At 40.0% G+C, this 23364-nt stretch overlaps 1 long non-coding RNA gene across 3 annotated transcripts in view; it reads right to left on the reverse strand.

Moving 5' to 3' along the window:
* Window positions 1–8771: 8771 nt before the first annotated feature.
* LOC140596077 (uncharacterized) overlaps window positions 8772–23364 on the reverse strand; it is a 114956-nt gene continuing 100363 nt past the window's right edge. For all 3 annotated transcript variants that reach the window (XR_011998111.1, XR_011998110.1, XR_011998109.1), the window contains 2 exons: window positions 10667–10858; window positions 8772–10322 (listed from right to left, as the gene is read on the reverse strand). This is a non-coding gene — a long non-coding RNA (uncharacterized lncRNA). The remainder of the gene's footprint in view (window positions 10323–10666; window positions 10859–23364) is intronic.

Raw genomic sequence — 23364 nt, forward strand, 5'->3', positions numbered from 1 at the left:
GGAGTGGCTCTGAGGCGGTGTATACATTTCTATTTACCAGAGTTCGAGGGTGTATAACGGGGATACATTTTCCAGTGTCAGTGCCAAGTAGAGGAAATCAGTTGGTCAAACTGTAACTCAGCCACATCAGAGTAAATGCCTTTATCACCAGAAAGTCAGTGTGGTGGTTCTGTTTGGAGCCAAAGTTGGTGCCCACTTACCCACGTGTCACATGAGCTGCTGGTAGGTTGAGGATCTGTCACTACATTTGTAGAGGAGGATCCCTAAGGATACACCACTGATAGGGGGGTAGGAGGGTAGGTCTTGTTTTGTTTCTCTGCCTAGCTTACTTAAGCTTGTAGACTGGTACCTAGAAAAAGATAAGCCTTCAGCTGAGATGGAGCTTGCAAGCTGGTTCCAAAGGAAAATGGCCCTCATCATTACGAGCCAGTGTTTGGTGCTTGAAATGTCCATATCGTTTGTGATAAAATTGGGTTGGTAGGAAACGGGAAAACTTGGTAATCTGGAGAGTCTGGAGAGGGGCGAGGCATTTCTTTCTGTCATGATGAAAATGTTCTAAAATTGATTTTGCTGATGTCTACACAACTCTGAATATGCTAGAAACCGTTGAATTTTTCACTTTAAAGAAGTGAATTATATGGTATATACTTAGTGAAAACAGCACTCAGAGGGAATTGTAATTGCATGAACATGTATTGTTAAAAAGAGGAGACCTTAAATCAACCTAATTGTTGATTTCTAACCTTAGAAATCAGAAGATCAGCAAACTAACACAAAACAAAAGCAGAAAGGAAATAATTAAGGCAGGGATAAAGGAAATACAAAATAGAAGAAGACTAATAAGAGTTCTTTGAAAAGATCAATTAAATTCTTAGCTAGACTGAATAGAGAAAATAGAAATAACTGAAGTTAAAAATATAAGGCAAGGCAAAAAAAATATAAGGCAGGAAGACATGAACTATTTGAGAAATGAGATGGGTGATTGAATTGTGTTCTGAACAACTATACCCAACAATTAAACAATAAAGTAAAATTATTAGAAACACACCAGTTACCATAGATGACTCAAGAAGATATAGATGATCTTTTTTTTTAAAGATTTTATTTATTTATTCGTGAGAGACACACAGAGAGAGAAGCAGGCTCCATGCAGGGAGCCCGATGTGGGACTCCATCCTGAGACTCCAAGATTACACCTTGGGCCGAAGGCAGGTGCTCAACCACTGAGCCACCCAGGTGTCCCCAGATAGAGATGACCTTAACAGACCTACAGACCTATAGTAATTACAAGTTTTGATTAAGTAATTAAAATCTAGCACATACAATTCCAGGACGAGATATCATCATTGGTAAGTTTTACCACTTAAAGAGGAATTGGCACTAATCCTCAAATCTTTACTAATAAATTGGGAACACATCTGTATCAGAGTTCCCCAGAGAAAAGGAACCATATACAGAGGAGGAGATACTTGTTTTATGAAATTGGCTCATGTGATAATTGAGGCTGAGAAGTACAAACTCTACATAGTAGGCTGGCATGCTTGAGATCCATGAGATGGAGTGTTACAGCAGTGTGCAGATAGAAGTCCCTCTTCCTTGTGGGACTTCTATCATTTTTCTCAGATGGCCTTAAACAGATTGGATTAAGCCTACCTGTTTTAAAGATAGTAATCTGATTTAATTGCTGAAATGTTAATCTCATCTAAAAATGCCTTCACTTAAACATTTAGACTGGTGTTTGACCAAATGTCTAGGTGCCACGGCTTAGCCATGTTGACACACATAAGATTAACTGTCATAACATCATAACATCCTATGTCATTCCTTGAGACCAGCATTATTCTGATACCAAATTGGCCAGGCAAAAGTAACACAAAATTACAGACCAATATCTTATACGACTATACACATTAAAATCCCCAGCAAGATACTAGCAAACATAATCCAAGCATATATTTTAAAATTATACACCAGGAACAAGTGAATTTTACTCCAGGGATGCAAGGGGGGGATGAACATAAGGAAATTGACCAATGTAATATTCACATAAATAGAATGAAGGTGATAAACTACATGATCATCTCAATTGGTGCAGAATAACCACTTAACAAACCCTTTTATAACAATAAGATAGGAACTTCCTCAGCATGATAAAGGACATATGTAGGGCAGCCCCGGTGGCTCAGCAGTTTAGCGCCGCCTTCAGCCCAGGGCATGATCCTGGAGACCCAGGATCGAGTCCTATGTCAGGTTCCCTCCATGGAGCCTGCTTCTCCCTCTGCCTGTGAAAACCCCACAGCCAATGTCATACTTAATGGTGAAAGACTGAAATCTTTCCCATGAGGAACAGAAAGATGCCCATTATTGCCACTTCAAAATTTTACTGGAAATTTTAGCCATAGCAAAATTAGGTGAGAAAAATAAAAGCCATCCAAATTGGAGTCTTTTTGCAGATGATATGATTCTAAGAACATGGAGTACCCCAAGAATACACAACATAAACTAGAGCTAAAAAATGAATTTGAAAAAATAAATAAATAAAAAATGAATTTGGCAAAGGTGCAGAGCATAAAATCAATATGCAAACATCAGTTGTGCTGGCCATAAATGCAACCACTTGTATCTACTTGTGGCAGAGGGAAGTTTACACACAGACACTAGGAAAAGAAGGCAGTGCAAAGACAGAACAGAGATACGTGGCAATGAACCAAGGGATGCCAAAAGTTCTGGAAGGTGCATAAGAAATTGTCTCCTATAGCCTCTAGGGAGTGTGGCCCTACCAACTCCTTGATTGTGGACTTCTGCCCTCTGGAACTGTGAGAAATTTTTATTATTACAAACCACTCAGTTTGTGGTAATTTGTTATGGCAGCCTTAAGGAACTAAGACAATTATCCTTACACCACTTTAATTCCCTTTTACCTTCTACGTCAATTTCATAATCTTTGTGGAGTTTCCAATTATTTAGATACTGTACTGAAATAGAAACATAAAATGGTGAGTTCACAAAGGAAAGGGAAAGAGTCAGCAATCATATTCTCTAATACTGTACTTGTACAGAGTTATGCAGTTATTTGCACATTAATGACTACCAGTGGCTAGAAGATGCCAGAAACCCCTAGTTAGGGTTTCTGCCTTGGATTATTTGACTTTCTGTGGAGAATGTAGTACTGCTATTCAAGAACCAATACATAGGGCTCAGGTTTATACATTTATTTCTGCTTCATTTCATAATTTAGAGCAGATAATATGATTATGGAGCAGGAGATCCTCGAACAAAGATAATGGTGGTGGATATAGGATACCATTTAGTAGAGGTCAAGTAGTTGGAAGAGGAGCAAATCCTATGGGTAGAGCTGGTGCTGGGGATGGCCCTCTATCTGCCTATGGATGTGGTGGAGCAGTCCTGGAATTTATGAGCAACCTGCAAATCCGAGTCCATGTTCCCATAATATAAATACAGAATATGCAGCTCAGAATGCATAGCAATAGACACTTGTGACTTTTTATAGATTATATACTGCTTATTTATCAGTGTTCAGTGATGGAACAGTATGTGCAAAGGACTTGATTAGATATTTGATGAGCACTTTAAACAGTATACAATGACTATTTCTGCTAACACTCAGATACTAGGAGACTAGGCATCTTTATTAGAGACCTTGTGAAATAGTAGTCCAAAATAATGAAAACCTAGATTTCATGATAAACCTATGCAAAGGAGATTCCTCTATCTAGTTTGGACCCTTAGACTAGTTGGTTCCATATGGATAATACAAAGTCATGGGTTGATCCCTAAGGGAGACGAGCACCAAGATTCCGGGTCCACCAAGCAGCAGAGTCTGAACTGTTTTCCAATACCAGTAACTAATAATAAGTGATATCCATTTGCATAAGAACAGTGCTTATCAAAAATTTTTCCTCACTTTTGATTCTCATTAGAAACCCACAACATGGGGATCCCTGGGTGGCGCAGCGGTTTGGCGCCTGCCTTTGGCCCAGGGCGCGATCCTGGAGACCCGGGATCGAATCCCACATCAGGCTCCCGGTGCATGGAGCCTGCTTCTCCCTCTGCCTGTGTCTCTGCCTCTCTCTCTCTCTCTCTCTCTCTCTCTCTCTCTCTGTGACTATCATAAATAAATAAATAAAAAAAAAAATTAAAAAAAAAAAAAAAGAAACCCACAACATGGTCAGGGTAAGGTAGTTTCATCTCACTACTTACAGAAGAGTTACCAGACTCCAGAAATTTAAGTGGCTGATAAAATGTCTTGGACTTAATCAGTTCTAAAGCTTAGAGCTCCTAATAAAGATTTTAAGTGTAATGGGATCTTTTGGCATAGATAACTTCACAGATCCACCTATCTTTTCTTTTTTGAAATGATGGTAGTCAAGATTTAAAGAGGTGTAAAAAGCTTCTGGAATTATTAAAATTACTGAAGAATTCCTTTTTGTAAGGAAAGACCATGGACCCAATTTTTCAAATCATCAAAATTTCCTCTCAGGAGTTTTGCTTCTGTAACATATTCTGTCACAACATCTAGAGCAATTTAATGAGCTTTTTCCCCACCTGAAAAAGATATGTTGTTTTGAAAAATCTTATTTGTAGATTTATCGTCCGTAAAATGTGTAATTGCCACTAAGTCTGTTTGTGGTCACATTTTCCTTCCATCTGACAAGATCTTTTTCTTTAGAGATTTATTTTTAGAGTGAGAGAAAGCACATGGGTGCACAAGAATCTCAGACTCCATGCTGAGTGCATAGCCCCTACTCCATCTCAATGACCCTGAGATCATGACCAAAGCCGAAACCAAGTCAGATGCTTGACCTTCTGAGCCACTCAGGCACCCATAGATTATTTTCTACCCTTGAACTCAATGTGACAGGACAAAAAAATCTATGTAGCTTCATTACCTTGGTCTGGTGATGCTAGAATTCTGTTCTAACATCTTTGAATTTTTATTCCTTGAAGCTCATCTTGAACTTGTGGCCAGGTTCTGAATTCTTCATTTCTCTGCAAAAATCACTACTATGAATGTACACGTAGTTTCAGGAAAGCGTCAGATAATATTATATATTAAATAAGTGTAGAATTTTTTTTTGCTTGCTGAATTCTCAACACTCAGAAGTTCAGAATTCTTGATTATTTTCGTAACAGTTAAGTTCTCTGTGGAGACAGTGGTAGCATGATGAAATATGCCCCTGACCTAAGGTAAAAAAAAAATACTTCTCACTTCTGGAAAATAAAAACAAAAAAATGAGAGGACAGTAGTTTTTCTTAATATATCACAAACACATTTTTTGTTTTGCTGTTGAAAGTTAAGTCTTAGAAGTACAATCAATTAGAAACTGAATCCTCATAATAACCCATTAATGCCAAATCACAGCAGGAACTCTCATTCATTCTCAGGGGCAATGCAAAATGTCACTTTAGGAGATAGTTTAGCACTTTCATACAAAAGTAAACATACTGTTAACATAAGATTCAGCAGTTGCCCTTGTTGGTATTTGCCAAAGTGAGTTGAAAACATGTTCGTACACATGAATGTTTACAGCAGCTTCATTTGTAATTGCCAAAACATGGAAGCAACCAAGATGTCTCAGTAGATGAATGGATAAATGAATGGTGGTACCTCCAGACAATGGAATGTTTGGAATAAAAGAAATGAACCGTCAACCTACAAAAAGACATGGAAAACCCAACCCTTACATGCATGTTGCTAAGTGAAAGAAGCCGGTGTTAAAAAATAAAATGCATATTGTAGGATTCCAACTATATGCCATTGGCAAGTAGGCAAAAACTGTGTGGATAGTAAAAAAAAAAAAAAAAAAAATCAGTAGTTTCCAGGGATTCCACAGGAGGGATGAGATGAATAGGTGGAACACAGGTAATTTTTTTTTTTTTTAGGGCAGTAGTACTGTATGGTAATGTAATGGTGGATACATATCTTTATGTATTTGTGATGTGAAACCCATAGAAATACAATACAAATGTTGAACTTGAATGTAAACTATGGACCTCATTACCAATTGTAACAAGTGTACCAAAGTAATGCAAAGTGTTAGTAATAGAAAAAAGGAGGGAGTAGGCGAGAGATGATATGTGAATTTGGTACTTTCTAGTCATTTCTTTGTAAACCTAAAACTACTCAGAAAATTTAATTTTTTAAAAAGCTTTCAAGCAGTTCAATTTCTTAACTGTATAGCTTTGAAAAGAGATTGTACTGATAAAATGCTTAAATGAATGGGCATTAATCCAAAAACAGGTGCTTCTTAGTGTAAAATAGCGTCTTCTCAGATGGCTAAAGCAAACCACTTGTATAAAATGTTATAAGAATAAAGGTGGAAGGTTAAAGTATAATACTATAATACTAATAAGCCAGAGAGACCATGTGATGGGAGTGACTGATTCCAGAATATACCACCCCAAAGTATGCCTCTTTGGATCAGGGACTGTTTTAAGCTAAAGGCCATTGTGAACCAGCCAACATAAGAAAGGTTCCAAAAACAGCACGAGCTTTCCTTCTTATAGGAAATTTCCATTGGTTAAAAAGTGTCTCTCGAGGGGGCAGCCCAGGTGGCCCAGCGGTTTAGCACCGCCTACAGCCCAGGGCCTGATCCTGGAGACCCCGGATCGAGTCCCACATCAAGCTCCCTGCATGGAGCCTGCTTCTCCCTCTGCCTGTGTCTCTGCCCCCTCTCTCTGTGTGTCTCAAATAAATAAATAAATAGTCAATCAATCTCTCTTTCCCTTTCCAGGAAGAGGAGGGCTATTACTATATTTTTCCCCAGCTTTATTGAGATATACTTGACATTTAACATAGTGTAACTTTAAGGTGTACCACATGATTTAATATACCTATATCAAAGATAAATGTAACATCTCATGAAATGATTACCACAGTAAGGTTAGTTAACACATCAGTCAGTCACTGCCATGTAGTTAGCTGTTTTGTGTATGGTGAGAACTTTTAAGATCTTTTGACAACTACCATCAACTTATAGTCACCATGCTGTACATTAGATCTCTAGAACTTACTCATTATATAATTGTAAGTTTGTACCCTTGGACCACCTTTACTTATTTCCCCCACCCCTGCCCCTGGTAATCACCAGTCTACTCTGTTTCTTTGAATTAGTTTTTTATTTTTATTTTTTAAAGATTTTATTTATTTATTCATGAGAGACACACACACAGAGAGAGAGGCAGAGACACAGGCAGAGGGAGAAGCAGGCTCCACTCAGGCTGCAGGCGGCACCAAACCGCTGCGCCACCGGAGCTGCCCTGAATTAGTTTTTTAGAATCCACATATAAGAAAGGTCATATGGTATTTGTCTTTCTCGGACTTATTTCACTTAGCAAAATGCCTTCAAACTTCATCCATGTTTTAAGTGGTCACATTTTGTTCTTTTCTAGGATTGAATAATATTCCATTGTGGGTATAGTATACATATATATCACATTTTACGCTAAGAAGCACCTCTTTGGATATTAGAAAATGAAGGCTATAGAAGATTCTAATTTGCATTAATGTCCATTCATTTGAGTATTCTATCAGTGCCATCCAATTGTGATATCCAGATCACATTTTTTTTTATCGATTCCTCTATATTGGACACCTAAGTTGTTCCCATGCTTTCGCTATTGTGAATAATCTCTTCAAGATAGTGATTTTATTTTATTCAGATAAATGCCCAGTAGGAGCACTGAATCCTATGGTAGCTTTATTTTTAATTTTTTGAGGAACTTCCATACTGTTTTCCCTAGTGGCTGTACCAATTTACGTTCCCACCAACAACATGTAAGGGGTCTCTTTTCTCTACATCCTTGCCAACACTTAATAGACATCTTTTATCAGCTTTTATCAATGCAGACAGCATGACTTAAATCTCTATTAAAAAACTTTACTAAACAACCCTTGTTTACCATACTTTTCCTGGTTACCTACCCATACCTTGCCTCCACTCCTTTGCCCCTCACCAGAAACTCAAAATTCCTTTTCCTTGTTTAGCCTAGGGTGGTTTCTAAGCCCAAATTTGAACCACCCCTTTGGGTTACTCATTGCTGGGTATTCCCAATGTGCACTTATGTTATTACATGTTACACATGCAGTGAACATGTTAACAAAGTCCTATTTGTTTTTGTCTTAAGATTTTCCTCCACCAGGGACATTGATTGATCTGTTGCATCCTATCCCAACCCTTCCTCATCAGGCTTCAAAATAGGTTCAAAGAAGCCTGAAAACTTAGAGTGAACACACCCTAAGCCTGGCTATATAAATAGAATTCTTCCATCTTTTTCCCCTTTGTGTTAGACGTCACCCTGGGTCATTTTGGAAGGCTATACACACATGCCAGTGATGTGATTTCTGTTTCTAAAAGTGATACATCTTTGTAGGTCGAATTGTCTGTAGAGTCTATAATTATGAAAAGTCATTTAGATCCAACTCTAAAGAAAGATTGGGTGAGCAATATGGATAATAATAATGGTTGGGAGTCAAACCTAAAATATAATTGTTTCATCCATTCGTATTTGAGTCCCTGGAAAATATCCCACTTTGGTTTATCCAAATCTTCTCTAGTATATTTAAATTTCAAGCACTATGAGGTCTTCATGGTCAGTGAAGAAGATGTGAGCTTGTTCAGCAGCTTCAGTTATCTGTATTAAGATTTCTCTAAATCCATATCATATTCCCATCTCCCCTCCTAAAATTAGCTTCTCCTGTGCTTTTTGAGCGTAGTGCCCACACAAGAATACTGTCCACAATTTCCTTCTGTAAATGGTTTATTTGCAAGGAGGTGTGTAATCTACTTGTAATTTAAAATTAATCACACGGTCAGATTCGAGGTATGTGAGAAGAGGTCTTCTTAAAAGTCCACCAGTCTTATCCCCTCTTCTTAATGAAGCTAAGATCCAAGAAATATAAGTGACTTTTAAAACCACAACCAAATTGGTGGATCAGATCTTACAATGAATTCCCATCATTTTATGACTTCTTTTTTACTAGTTTAGATTGCCGCTTAAAAGGACTCAGAATAAGAGAAGGAATACAGATGGTCACTAGAAGAACCAGAAGTTCTTTGATTTGATAACAGAAAATAAAATACAGTAAACATTGCTAAGAGGATTATTTAAAATGGAGCCAGGAGGACATTGAAAAGTGGGACTTAATGTTTCCTGTCTCAAATTCTCAGAATTATTGCTGGCCTCAATCGTTAAGTGTCTGGCTCTTGATTTCAGCTCAGGTCATGATCTCAGGGTTCTAAGATTGAGCCCTGCCCTTAGCGGGGAGTCTACTTAAGAATCTCTCTTCTGGGCAGCCCAGGTGGCTCAGTGGTTTAGTGCCGCCTTCACCCCAGGGCCAGATCCTGGAGACCCAGGATCAAGTCCCACGTCAGGATCCCTGCATGGAGCTTGCTTCTCCCTCTGACTGTGTCTCTCATGAATAAATAAATGAAATCTTTGAAAAAAAAAATTTCAAAGTTAAGATGTTCTGTTCATGGATACCCCAGTGTGAGTAACCATGGAAGTTGCCATTTATATAGAGTTTACTAGATGCCAGGAACGGGACTAGAGGGCAGCCCCGGTGGCGCAGCGGTTTAGTGCCGCCTGCAGCCCAGGGCATGATCCTGGAGACCCTGGATCGAGTCCCATGTCAGGCTCTCTGCATGGAGCCTGCTTCTCCCTCTGCCTGAGTCTCTGCCTCTCTCTCAAAAAAGGAACGGGACTAGATGCTCTTCATCCTCAGCCTTGCCCTTTCAGATAGGTACTATTATGCCATTTTCTCTCTCTCTCTCTCTCTGAATAAATAAATAAAATCTTTTAAAAAATCTCTCTTCCTCTAACTCCACCCCCATCCCTACACACAGTTGTACACACACTCTATAAAATAAATAAATAAATAAAATCTTTTTAAGAAGAATTTAACATAAATGGACTTTCCACCTAGCACTACTAGCAACCAATCACATTTCATTCAAAACAACTTATGAAAATTCCCTTTGTCTCTCCAGAGCACACCTGATATTAGTGACTCTATGTCTTCCAGATTGCAAACCCTAAGACCCACAATAAACGTACAAATTTTATTTTACAGATTGCAGTTCTGCCTTTCAATATTACATGGTGTCAGGAGTGGGATCCAAAGTGACCAGCAGTCATCTCCAGCACTTGCTGCCATCTCCAGCACTGCCATGGATTTGAGTAAGGTATTGCAAGAGTGGCTTTGGGTCATGGCAGTTAAGTCATCTCGGCCTATAGTTGGGTGTTCTGTCTTGCTGGCTTCTGTCCTCATATTCAAGGAGAGGATTCGGTCTTCATGTTTCCTAGTGGAAGATTCTAGTTTAGTAGTCTGAGTACTAATTCTTGGGAACACATAAGAACCCTTCTTAGAAGCAGAATTTCCCATGTGCCACCCCCTCTTCTGGGACTCCTGCAGTTTTCTGTTTAAAGAATATGGTCCTTGCTGCTGTAAATTTTTGCCCTGTTGGACTCCTATTACCTGGGATGATTGAAAACTCCACTGGCTGTGATGGGGCAAAAATTAGTTCACTTCTGTACACAATTGGAAAAAAGGCTGTAAAACCAAACAAAGCCAGTGGAAAGCTTCTTTTAATCGGTATCTTAGAGGCCTCAAAAAAAAAAAAAAAAAACTGAGAAGTTTGCTTACCTGTAGCCGGTTAGCTTCCAAAAGTTTTGAGTTAGGGACGCCTGGGTGGCTCAGTGGTTGAGTGCCTGCCTTTGACTCAGGGCAGGATGCTAGGGTCCAGGATTGAGTCCCACATCGGGCTCCCTGTGGGGAGCCTGCTTCTCCCTCTGCCTGTGTCTCTGCTCTCTCTCTCTCTCTCATGAATATAAAAATCTTTAAAAAAGAAAAAAACAAAAGTTTAGAGTTAATTCAGATCTTTCCAAGAGGCTTTCAGAATTAGAAAACTAGGCCAAACAGAAACAGACACATAGATCAATGGAACAGAATAGAGAACCCAGAAGTGGACCCTCAACTTTATGGTCAACTAATATTCGACAAAGGAGGAAAGACTCTCCACTGGAAAAAAGACAGTCTCTTCAATAAATGGTGCTGGGAAAATTGGACATCCACATGCAGAAGAATGAAACTAGACCACTCCCTTTCACCATACACAAAGATAAACTCAAAATGGATGAAAGATCTAAATGAGACAAGATTCCATCAAAATCCTAGAGGAGAACACAGGCAACACCCTTTTTGAACTTGGCCACAGTAACTTCTTGCAAGATACATCCATGAAGGCAAGAGAAACAAAAGCAAAAATGAACTATTGGGACTTCATCAAGATATGAAGCTTCTGCACAACAAAAGAAACAGTCAACAAAACTAAAAGACAACCTACAGAATGGGAGAAGATATTTGCAAATGACCTATCAGATAAAGGGCTAGTATCCAAGATCTATAAAGAACTTACTAAACTCAACAGCAAAGAAACAAACAATCCAATCCTGAAATGGGCAAAAGACATGAAGAGAAATCTCACAGAGGAAGACATGGACATGGCCAACAAGCACATGAAAAAATGCTCTGCATCACTTGCCATCAGGGAAATACAAAGCAAAAGCACTATGAGATACCACCTCACACCAGTGAGAATGGGGAAAATTAACAAGGCAGGAAACCACAAATGTTGGAGAGGATGTGGAGAAAGGGGAACTCTCCTGCACTGTTGGTGGGAATGTCAACTGGTGCAGCCACTCTGGAAAACTCTGTGGAGGTTCCTCATTTCCAAAGAGTTAAAAATAGATCTGCCCTACGACCCAGCAATTCCACTGCTGGGGATTTACCCCAAAGATACAGATGCAGTGAAACACCAGGACACCTGCACCCCAATGTTTATAGCAGCAATGTCCACAGTAGCCAAACTGTGGAAGGAGCCTCGGTGTCCATCGAAAGATGAATAGATAAAGAAGATGTGGTTTATGCATACAATGGAATATTACTCAGCCATTACAAAAGGACAAATACCCCCATTTGCTTCGACGGGGATGGAACTGGAGGGTATTATGCTAAGTGAAATAAGTCAATCGGAGAAGGACAAACATTATATGGTCTCATTCATTTGGAGAATATAAAAAATAGTGAAAGGGAATAAAGGGGAAAGGAGAAAAAATAAGTGGGAAATATCAGAAAGGGAGACAGAACATGAGAGACTCCTAACTCTGGGAAACGAACTAGGGGTGGTGGAAGGGGAGGTGGGTGGGGGTGACTGGGTGACGGGCACTGAGGGGGGGCACTTGATGGGATGAGCACTGGGTGTTATTCTATATGTTGGCAAATTGAACACCAATAAAAAATAAATTTATATAAAATAAAATAAAACTTATGATAGACTATCAAGAAAAAAAAAACTAGGGATCCCTGGGTGGCGCAGCGGTTTGGCGCCTGCCTTTGGCCCAGGGCGCGATCCTGGAGACCCGGGATCGAATCCCACATCGGGCTCCCGGTGCATGGAGCCTGCTTCTCCCTCTGCCTACGTCTCTGCCTCTCTCTCTCTCTCTGTGACTATCATAAATAAATAAAAATTTAAAAAAAAAAAAAAGAAAAAAAAAACTAGGCCAAATATTCACAAACTTGCCCTTCGTTCACTCACCCCACTAGTCCATCTCCTTTTCCTCTATATCCATCCTTAGCTCAGCTCTCCTCCTATGCTGCAGACCCTCAACCCTCTTCAGATCCTACAAGACCTAAAGCTCCCTTAACCTTCAGTGGGACAAGAAGGTGGGGAGGGTTAAGCCTGGGGAAGCAAGAGTTGCCTAGACTTCCTTCACTCCCTGGTCAAAGGCTGAATTACACCCCATAGCTAAAGAATTCCCTAAAGCCACTGAAGACCTTCATAAATTTTACGCTGAGGAATTTGCCATTGTGATCCAAACATATGAGCCTGTTTTTTTTTTCTGGTTTATATCAACCAATCATAATGGTAGTTGATAAAGGACAGGCTAGGAACTACACGCATCTAGCCCATTGGGATAATATTAGATGATTTCTCCAAATGGAGAGCTACTGCAGAACTAATGTCCTTAAACTGAGACTCAAACTATTCCTAAGACTTTCCCAAAATCCATAGATGGACTACATTGTTGAATTTTTTTCCCAAAAACTCATTGAATCTGTTCTCAATTATTATAACTAGTACAACTAGAGACAGTCTTTGCCAAAAACTCTGCCCTTTCTGCTATTGCCATTTTTAATTCCATCTTTATTGATGGCTTATTTGAAGAACTATCATTACTCATAAAGAGAACTCATTTAAAATTGGCAGGCTATGCTGATCTCTTTAATCTGCTAGTCCACTAGCTTGAACTTAATCAGAGTCTAATAAAAAGAAAGCCACCTAGATTATGAACCTTCAACAGTTAAGAGCTAACCAACATAAATCCCCATTTCAGGGTTATGGCACTATTCCAAGAGGCACCTGTCATTACTATAAAAAGCTGGGACATTTAAAAAAGATTGCCTAAAACTAAGAAGACTGACCCAAGACGAGGGTTAAGTCAACCTTCCCAGTCTCCATTTCAAGTACCCCAGTGAAAGGATTCTTTCACCCATCTCAACAGTAGAGCTGCTCTGAGGGCTTATAGAAGCAACTTCATTTCCACCCTCTATGATTTGATCAGTTTCCCCCAAAGTATTGGTTTGGAGGGAAGAAAAAATCCCGTGTGTCTCTGTTCAGGCTTTGCTTATCAGTTTTAGACCCAACCAGTGTCTTCTGTCCCCTTCTCCTCAAAATACTTGAACTGTATAATAACAATCACTCTATTACTGTTGTATTTTTTTTGTATATATTTTTTATTGGAGTTCGATTTGCCAACATATAGCATAACACCCAGTGCTCATCCCGTTAAGTGCCCCCCTCAGTGACCATCACCCAGTCACCCCAACCCCCCGCCCACTTCCCTTTCCACCAGCCCTTGTTTGTTTCCCAGAGTTAGGAGTCTCTCCTGTTCTGTTACCCTCACTGATATTTCCCACTCATTTTCTCTCCCCTTTATTCCCTTTCACTATTTTTTATATTCCCCAAATGAATGAGACCATATAATGTTTGTCCTTCTCAGACTGATTTATTTCACTCGGCATAATACCCTCTAGTTCCATCCACATCAAAGCAAATGGTGAGTATTTGTCGTTTCTTTTTATATATATATAGATTTTTTAATGTATTTATTCATGAGAGACACAGAGAGAGAGGGGGGCAGACACAGGCAGAGGGAGAAGCAGGCTCCATGCAGGGAGCCTGAGGTGAGACTCGATCCCGGGTCTCCAGGTTCATGCCCTGGGCCGAAGGCGGTGCCAAACTGCTGAGCCACCCAGGCTGCCCATATTTGTCGTTTCTTTTTTTTTAACTTTTCTTTTTGATATAAATTTATTTTTTATTGGTGTTCAATTTGCCAACATATAGAATAACACCCAGTGCTCATCCCATCAAGTGCCCCCCTCAGTGCCCATCACCCAGTCACCCCCAACCCCTACCCACCTCCCCTTCCACCCCCCCTAGTTCGTTTCCCAGAGTTAGGAGTCTCATGTTCTGTCTCCCTTTCTGATATTATATTTGTCGTTTCTAATGGCTGAGTAATATTCCATTATATATATAGACCACATCTTTATCCATGCATATTTCGATTGGCACTGAGGCTCCTTCCACAGTTTGGCTATTGTGGACATGACTGCTATAAACATTGGGGTGCAGGTATTTAAGTTTTCACTGCAACTGTATCTTTGGGGTAAATCCCCAGTAGTGCAATTGCTGGGTTGTAGGGTAGTTCTATTTTTATTTTTTATTTTATTTTATTTTTTTTAATTAATTTTTATTGGTGTTCAATTTACCAACATACAGAAAAACACCCAGTGCTCATCCCGTCAAGTGTCCACCTCAGTGCCCGTCACCCATTCCCCTCCAACACCCGCCCTCCTCCCCTTCCACCACCCCTAGTTTGTTTCCCCGAGTTAGGAGTCTTTATGTTCTGTCTCCCTTCTTGATATTTCCCAACATTTCTTTTCCCTTCCTTTATATTCCCTTTCTCTATTATTCATATTCCCCAAATGAATGAGAACATACACTGTTTGTCCTTCTCCGATTGACTTATTTCACTCAGCTAGTTCTATTTTTAACTCTGAGGAACCTCCACACAGTTTTCCAGAGTGGCTGTACTACTAAATCTTAGATTCACTCCCAATGGGAGATATTCTCGCCCTTTGATATAGTAACTGGAAGACCAATGAGATTAGATCAAGGTGCATACGAACCCAGCTTTTAAAGGTAAGGTGATGACTTGTTGTAAGGGATTGATATAGACCCTTCAGAGAAATGAGAAATTGGTACAACAGTCTTTTCACACTGTGTTCCTAGGAGATAAAGACCTCAAACATCACGGCCTTTTCCTAGGAGATAAAGACCTCAAACATCATGGCCTTCAACCTGGAGACATGGTTGATTGGAAAAGACCTCCAGATTCATTCCAGCATTGCTAGAGGGGAGCACGCCAAATATTATTGACCAGTCATGGTGCTGCTAAATTAGAAGGCATGTACTCATTGATTCATATTTCTCAGTTTAAAAAGGCTTCAGCATCTAACTGGACCACCAAACCTACCAGAGACCTCAAACTAACCCTTTCTTGGAAAAGGAAGCAGATGACATCTGTGTACACTACCCTCACAAGATTCAGGGTCAGGTCACTATTATGTTCATAAGATACTTCATATCAATTCTTATGAGGCTTATTTCTCTTCCCTTTCATTTTCACTTTTGATTGGGAAAGCAATGCTGTAATTTAATTATCACAGTCCCTTGCTACTTTTGGAAACCTTTCTATTGGATTTGTCACCATACTCCTACTGGGTCCTTTATTGATAATAATGACCCCATAATGTTACCTATATACAATTTCTCCATGGTCCCAAATATTTCCATTAGTTATAGCAAAACACCTTCCTCCATCACTTTTCATGTCAAGATATTCTTGCCTTAAGAAAACCTTCGATGTTTTATGCTCACTCCCCCTAAATTAAAGACCACCTCCTGGGTCAACGGAACTTCGATTAGCAAAAAATGGAAATCCACTCCTTCCCTTCCTGTGATTTCCTCTATACAAATTGTGTATCTCCCACCTGCTCTAACATAGAAATCTTTTCACCTGTCCATCTCCATTATGCCAAGTCTTTTGGATATCACTACTTGAATGTAACAACCCATCATGCATCAAACCTGATACTATCTTTCAACAACTCAGTGGTGCTCTTTTACAAGAAATATATTCCTTTAACCAAACAACTGGACATTCAAAGCTCTCTGATCCCTGCTTAGATGCTATCCCCCTTCTCCTTTATAAAACTGAGAGCTTGGTATTCCATGCACCCCCACAGTATATATCTTTGTGCATATACCAGTATTCTTCGGACATTTAATTGTTTAGATAGCTGGAGAATCAGTAGCCAAGGCCTTTTGGGCCACCTTATTTCCCCCCTTTATTTCCCCCCTTAAAATTCTCAGATCTCATCTGATCTCCCATCACATGAAAAAAAGGGACTTATCCATAATGATGAAGATCCTTCTGATTATGAAGATAATAGCTGCCCTGCAGGGTTTTCTGTCAATTATCAGTGACTACTGTCTCTCCTTTGCGGTTTCTTTTTCTGGCTGGGGCTTGGTTGGGGCTTTCCAACATAAGATCACATTGTAGAATTTAATTAGAATAAGTCTATAAATTGTATTATTGTTATTTTAATTTGTACCCTACTTATTATTTTCAAATTATGTCATACATTTCCCAGTGTTCTTCTACTCAAAATGTCAACATAACGGTTGCTAAAAGATTTGAAAATATTCATCAGGCCTACTCACTGACAGTGACAAGTGAAACTTCAGTTGACATAGCCTAAGATCCACTTCCTTAAACCTCCTTGTTGCTCAGATGTAGCCTTAAGACTCACACAAAGATCTACCAACCAGGAGACTCTCTCCACTCTCACTGCCCTCCCCACCCCCACTCCACCCCGGGACTTGATGGACCTGGAGGAGGCTGTTGGCCACTCAGGCATCACATTGGGACTACAAAGCCAAGGTTGATTATAGAGAAAGATCTTGATTAGAAGGGGGGAATGATAATGAAGAGAATAAATTAGGAGCAAGCATTGATAAGAGGGTTATTTAATAATGGAACCAGGAGGACATTGAGGAAGTAGGATTTATGTCTCCGGTCTCAAATTCTCAGAATTGTTGCTGTCCTCAGCTAAAAGCCAAGGTATCCACAACATGGTAGAATGGTCATAAGGGGACTTTCTGCCTAGCACTAGTTCTAACAACCAATCAGAATATATTCTAACTGTAGCTATAGCAGCACCAGTCACATTTTGTTTAAAACAACTTAAAAACTTTTTTGCTTTAAGAACCCTGACCTCCTGGGTCTCTCCAGAGCACACTCTTGATTTCAGTTGACTCTGTCTCTCCCAAATTGGAATCCCCAAAACCCCCAAATAGAACAGACACATCTTATTTCGTAGACTGTGGTTTTCCCCTTCACTGATCAACACATTCTAAATGTTGGTGAGGGGGGTACTGAAATGTCTTTATTATTTTTAGTGTTGCTTTTGACAAAATATGTTTATAGAAAGCTTTGGTGGATAGATACATACAAGTGGATCAAATTGTGATTATCTGGTGAAAATGCCAGCCCAAAATTAAGTGGATTCTGAATTCTCGAAGGAAATTTTGAATGTGCTACTGCTTACAACAAGAACATTAGATACACATTTTTTCCACCAATGAAAGTGACAGCTCCCCACAAACATTTTATGTTCAAGGTCTTAGAATCTATTCCAGTAACAGGAAGAGCTAAGACATTTCTATAGAAGCCCTGAAGTAATTTCTGTGATGCTCTGTAATGTAAGAAGTGACATAGGAAAGGTGATTATCTCATCTCCATGAAAAGTTCATTTTGAAGAGATAACACTTGAACTCTCTGTATGTAAGTATATAAGTACTTTATCTTCTTCCTGTCATAAGACTAAAAAAAACTAGAGTTTTGATTTGTGCTTCAATCCTTCATCCCTCCCCACCAACAGAAAAGAAATAACTATACCAAAGTGTTATAGAATATACAATGCAAAAGAATGAAACTTACCTAATTGCAGCTTATGTGAAACAAGCAAGCGACAATCTAAATGTAAGTAACATTAAGATACTCATAAAGCTGGCATTTCCTCAAAGGCATTTATCTAAGACATTAACACAGTATGCAAAGTCAATCTCCTGTTTCACCAAGCCTCTATGAAGAAGGAGTATCATTTTTAAAAAGTGAGGTAGAAAATTCAAAGAAACTAATTAAAGCTCACTCTAAGCAGAGAACGTGTGTAATTGCTACTTGGTTTTTGTTGCTATCAAGAAGACTGACTTTAGAGACCATAAAGCATAGAACTAGTGCCCTGCTACCAGGAAGTAAAGGCTGAAGGAAGGCAGTGGGGATTTACTGAAGTTCATTGCTTCTAGCCAGATCCCTCCTGCAACCTAATTTCATTAGTGGGCCAGTGTTTTTCTTCCATATGTATTAGAGGTGATGAGGAAGGAATGGTAGATTATTATAGTAAGCTTATTATAATAGAAACAATATTGAAAAGATTTTGCAAAAGAGAAAGAAGATATGTGATTAAAGCTATTTTATCTGACATTTAATAAGCCTTGTCACTCTTGAAATTCCAACTGCTACTATTTACCTTTTGCCTAGTCCACACAAGAATTGATCTAAATTAAACAAAAGTGATTACAATCACATCAGATTCCATGCATTAGGTAGCCTCCATCCCATATTCTGCTATGCAGGATATTACTTTATTGTAGTACAGTATACTGATGGAGTTTAAAACAAAACATGTTACCCCAAAATATGGAATCCTAGCATGTTGAATATTTGAGGCTGAAAGAGTTTGAGAAAATGGCAGAAACAGGTTGGTCTCTGACCTCCCCCACATCCCTTGCCTTACTTCCCTGAAACACGTTGTAAAACTACCATGTGATTGATAGGTGCCCTCCCTCTAGCTGGAGAAGAAAAGCATCCTTAACTCTAAATAAGAAGGGATGCGGAAAAGAATCTGAACAAACAGGCCTTGCTAAAATTACCCGTTTATTACAAATAACTCATGCTCTTTGACCTGTAATATCATATTTTTTATAAACCCTGCATAAAAATACACAGCTCTAAAAAATATATACACAGCTCTAACCATTTCTTCACATCTTTATTTCCTTACAGAAGGCTCCTGTGTCCTGGATGTGCTCCTTATTTTGATTGCAGTGATCATTTCTCAAGTGTAATGTCAGTATTTCTCAATTGTACATTTAAATGGAGCAGTTTCAGGCAGCCTGGGTGGCTCAGCAGTTTAGCACTACCTTCAGCCCAGGGCGTGATCCTGGAGACCCCGGATCGAGTCCCACATCGGTCTCCCTGCATGGAGCCTGCTTCTCCCTCTGCCTGTGTCTCTGCCTCTCTCTGTTTCTCATGAATAAATAAATAAAATCTTTCAAAAAAATTAAATAAATGGAGCAGTTTATGTTTTGTGAATGATATGCCTTTTGATAATATTTAAAATAAAAGCCCAGAACCTATGTGTCTGGGGCAAAGCAACCAACTAGCAAGTGGTCAGGGCAAAGACAAATTAAAAAAAAACAATTATGGCTTACTTTCTATACCCCAGCACTACAAGGGCTGGTGTGGATTTGTGGATTGTGGGCTCACTGAGGTCACAAGTTCCCCGTCAGCCAGATCCTGTTCATTGCTGACTATGCTTAGGTGTTACTGTTATTCTAATTTCAGTGTGAAATTGTTGCAGAGTTTCAGGCAGGGACCTTTACGATTTGAGTGATGGAAGACATGAGAATCACATGTCTGTAAAATTGGAAGAGAAATCAAGCACAGAAGGTACAAGTGCTCTAGAGATGTCCAAGGTGCAAAGGATGAGCTCACCTCACCCCATGACAAATTGAGATAACAGCAGATTATGTGAGAACAACCTGAAGACTGGCACAACAGATCTTCCACAGTCAATCATAGGAGCCCACATCAAAACAGGGTAGGAGGGCAGAGACATAGGAACCCAGAGCACTGGTAAGACTGACCACAAATGAGAGGGACACCATGAGCACAGAAGAGTGAGGATGGGACCCCACACAAGTGCCCCAGGCATGACGGACCCAAGCTGGGAAGACAAGTCCTTATAACATTGGGCTTTGAAAATCAGGGGGCCTTAACCTATTTTAATCCATGTGTTTTAATTATCGGGCTTAGCTCTTAGCCAGAGGGCGAAAGGAAACAGTCCCTTCCCTCAAAGAGCCACCTTTAACAACACGACCAAGACATACCTTGAAGCAGGAGTTCGAAAAGCACTTGGAGAGGTGGCTCAGTTGGTTAAGCATCTGCCTTCAGCTCAGATCATGATCTCAGAGTCCTGGAATCGAGCACTGTCCTGGAATCAAGCACTGTGTCAGGCTTCCTGCTCAGCAGGGAGTCTGTTTCTCCCTCTCCCTCTGCCTTTCCCCCTACTCATGCTTGCTCACTTGCTTTCAAATAAATACATAAAATCTTTTAAAATACACTTGGAGTATACCTGTTGAATATTTATTTACTAAAATGTGCTAGAGGGACAGGAATCTTTAGGAGACTTCTCCAAGAACAAAACTTCTGGCAGACACCATTTCTCTTCCCTTACCCCATCCTAGATAGCTGGATTCTTTCAAACCAGCACAAATACTCTACCTATCTTAGGACTACACACCCTGTCCCCATGTTCCCTTGCGGACCAGCCCCACTAAAATCCACCCAAATTCTCGGGCATCTTTCCAAATAGGCTTCTACTTGGGGACACCCTACATGCAGCTTCTGCAGGAACTAAAGCCACTCCAAAAGTGACTCCTGTCCTGGGTAAGGGGGAAAGATAACCTCACAAACCAGCATGCCATGAGTTCCAACAGCCAAGTCTTTTAGCTGACAGCACAAGGAGAGTGCCCTGCTTTTAGGTGCAACTACAGCCCCAGCAAAAGGACTGGGGTAAGTTACCTGGTCTGGCCACGCCCACCAACAGAAGCAGCTTAGGGGGAGTACACTGCATTTCAGTGTGCATTCAACTGTAGCACAAGGATTTAAGTGCAGAGAGCTAACATGAATGCTGACACTGCAAGATCACAAGCCTGTGGTAGCCTCAGGCCCCTCAACAGCATTGGACAACCCTGCCAGGTGCACCCATAGTGTGCAAAGCAGGCCATTGCAGCCAGCTCCACAAATTGCAAACATGGCTCAGCCACAACAATAGGGCACACTCAACCCACGTAAGAGACCCCAATGGAGCACCTGGCTCTGGTGACCATGGGCATTGTGCTACAGGGCACCACAGGACCACTTCTTCATAAGGTTGCTACTCTCAGGATCAGGAGACAGCAGATATTCCTAATATATAGAAACAAAAACATACAAAATAAGGAGACAGAAGAATATGTCCCAAATGAAAGAGGGAGACAGAATCACAGCAGAACTAAATTCTGAAATGGAGATAAGCAGTGTGCCTAATAAAGAATTCCAAGTGTAAGGGTCATAAACATACTGGACTTGAGCGTGGAGGATCTCGGTGAGACCTTAAACAAAGAGACATAAAACATACTCTACCCCTCCGCCTTAAAAGCCCAGACAGGAACAGGGTCCAGATGCCAAAACAGGAAGATCTAGTACAGTGATTTTGTGATCTCGGCAAGTCTTGGTTCATAAGCCAAACGCCAGTCCCAGTCACGCTGGGACACACGCGCAAAAAAGCTACAATTTTTAAACGGCCTGAAAAAGGGGTGCCTGGGTGGCTCACTTGGTTAAGCGTCTACCTTCAGCTCAGGTGGTGATCCCAGGACCTGGGATTGAGCCTATTCTCCTCTCCCTGCTCCTCCCTCTGCTTGTGATCTCTCTTGGACAAATAAATAAAAACTTAAAAATAAATAAAAGGCCTGAAGAGCTGCAGGAACACTTTCTTCCCCTCTACCTTAAAACCGGAGACCAGAACAGGACCTGGCTGGCAAGGAGCTTGCGACCTCAGTGAGTCCACAGTCCACAAGCCCACACTAGGCCCTATAGTGCTGGGGTACTGAAAGTAGGCCACAGTTTTTTTAATTTCTCGTTTTCATTTCTCTTATTTTTTGTCTTTACTTTTTTCATTTTTTTCTCAAATTGTATTTTTATTATAATTACTTTCAGTAAGAAGCTGTGGTTTAGAACAACTAGCATATATAGCCACAATTCCAGTCAGCCAGCAAAATTCACCAGGCTGTGTCCATTCGAGACTATTCCTTCAGGGACACTTGGGTGGCTCAGTGGTTGAGTGTCTGCCTTGGGCTCAGGTCATGATCCTTGTGTCCTGGGATTGAGTCCCGCATCGAGCTCCCAATGGGGAGCCTGCTTCTCCCTTTGCCTATGTCTCTGCCCGTCTTTCTCTCTTTCTCTCATAAATAAAATCTTTAAAAAAAAAAAAAAAGACCATTCCTTCAATTTTAGGAGAAATAGCTGTTCCATGTAATCTGTACAAATACATAAAGTCAAGCAAAATGGGGAGACAGAGGAATATGCTCTAAAACAAAAAAGAAAAATCTCAGAAAAGAACTAAATGAAGCAGAGATAAGTAATATACCTGATAAAAAGAATTTAAAGTAGGGACACCTGGGTGGCTCAGTGGTTGAGCATCTGCCTTTGGCTCAGGGCCCAATCCCGGAGTCCCAGGATCTAGTCCCACATCAGGCTCCATGCATGGAGCCTATTCTCCCTCTGCCTCTGTCTCTGTGTCTCATGAATAAATAAATAAATCTTAAAAAAAATTTTAAAGTAATGATTGTAAAGATACTGGACTGGAGAAAAGAGTGGATGAACTGAGACCCTCAAAATAGGTAGAAAATACAAAAATGCACCATTCAGGGTTTAAGCATAGAAAAACAAAAAAACACTGGAAAGAATCAACAATAGATTAGCTACTGCAGAAGAATGTTATCAGCCATTTGGAAGGTAGGCAATGGAAAGCACACTAGTTCAACAGCAAAGAGGAAAACAAATTTTTAAATGAGGATAGATTAAGAGATCTCTTGGACACCATAAACTGCATTATAGGTATCCCACGAAAAGAGAGGAAGGTGTAAAAAATGTATTTGAAGAAATAACTGAAAACCTCCATAACCCAGGGGAAGGCAATAGACATCCAAATCCAAGAAGCACAGATAGTTCCAAACAAAATGAGTCTAAAGAGGTCCACATCATGACACATAAAATGACAAAAAGTAATGCTAGAGAATTTTAAAAGCAGCAAAAGAAAACAAATTACATACA

The sequence above is a fragment of the Vulpes vulpes genome, chromosome X, assembly GCF_048418805.1.
Source record: "Vulpes vulpes isolate BD-2025 chromosome X, VulVul3, whole genome shotgun sequence".
Classification (NCBI taxonomy): Eukaryota; Metazoa; Chordata; class Mammalia; order Carnivora; family Canidae; genus Vulpes; species Vulpes vulpes.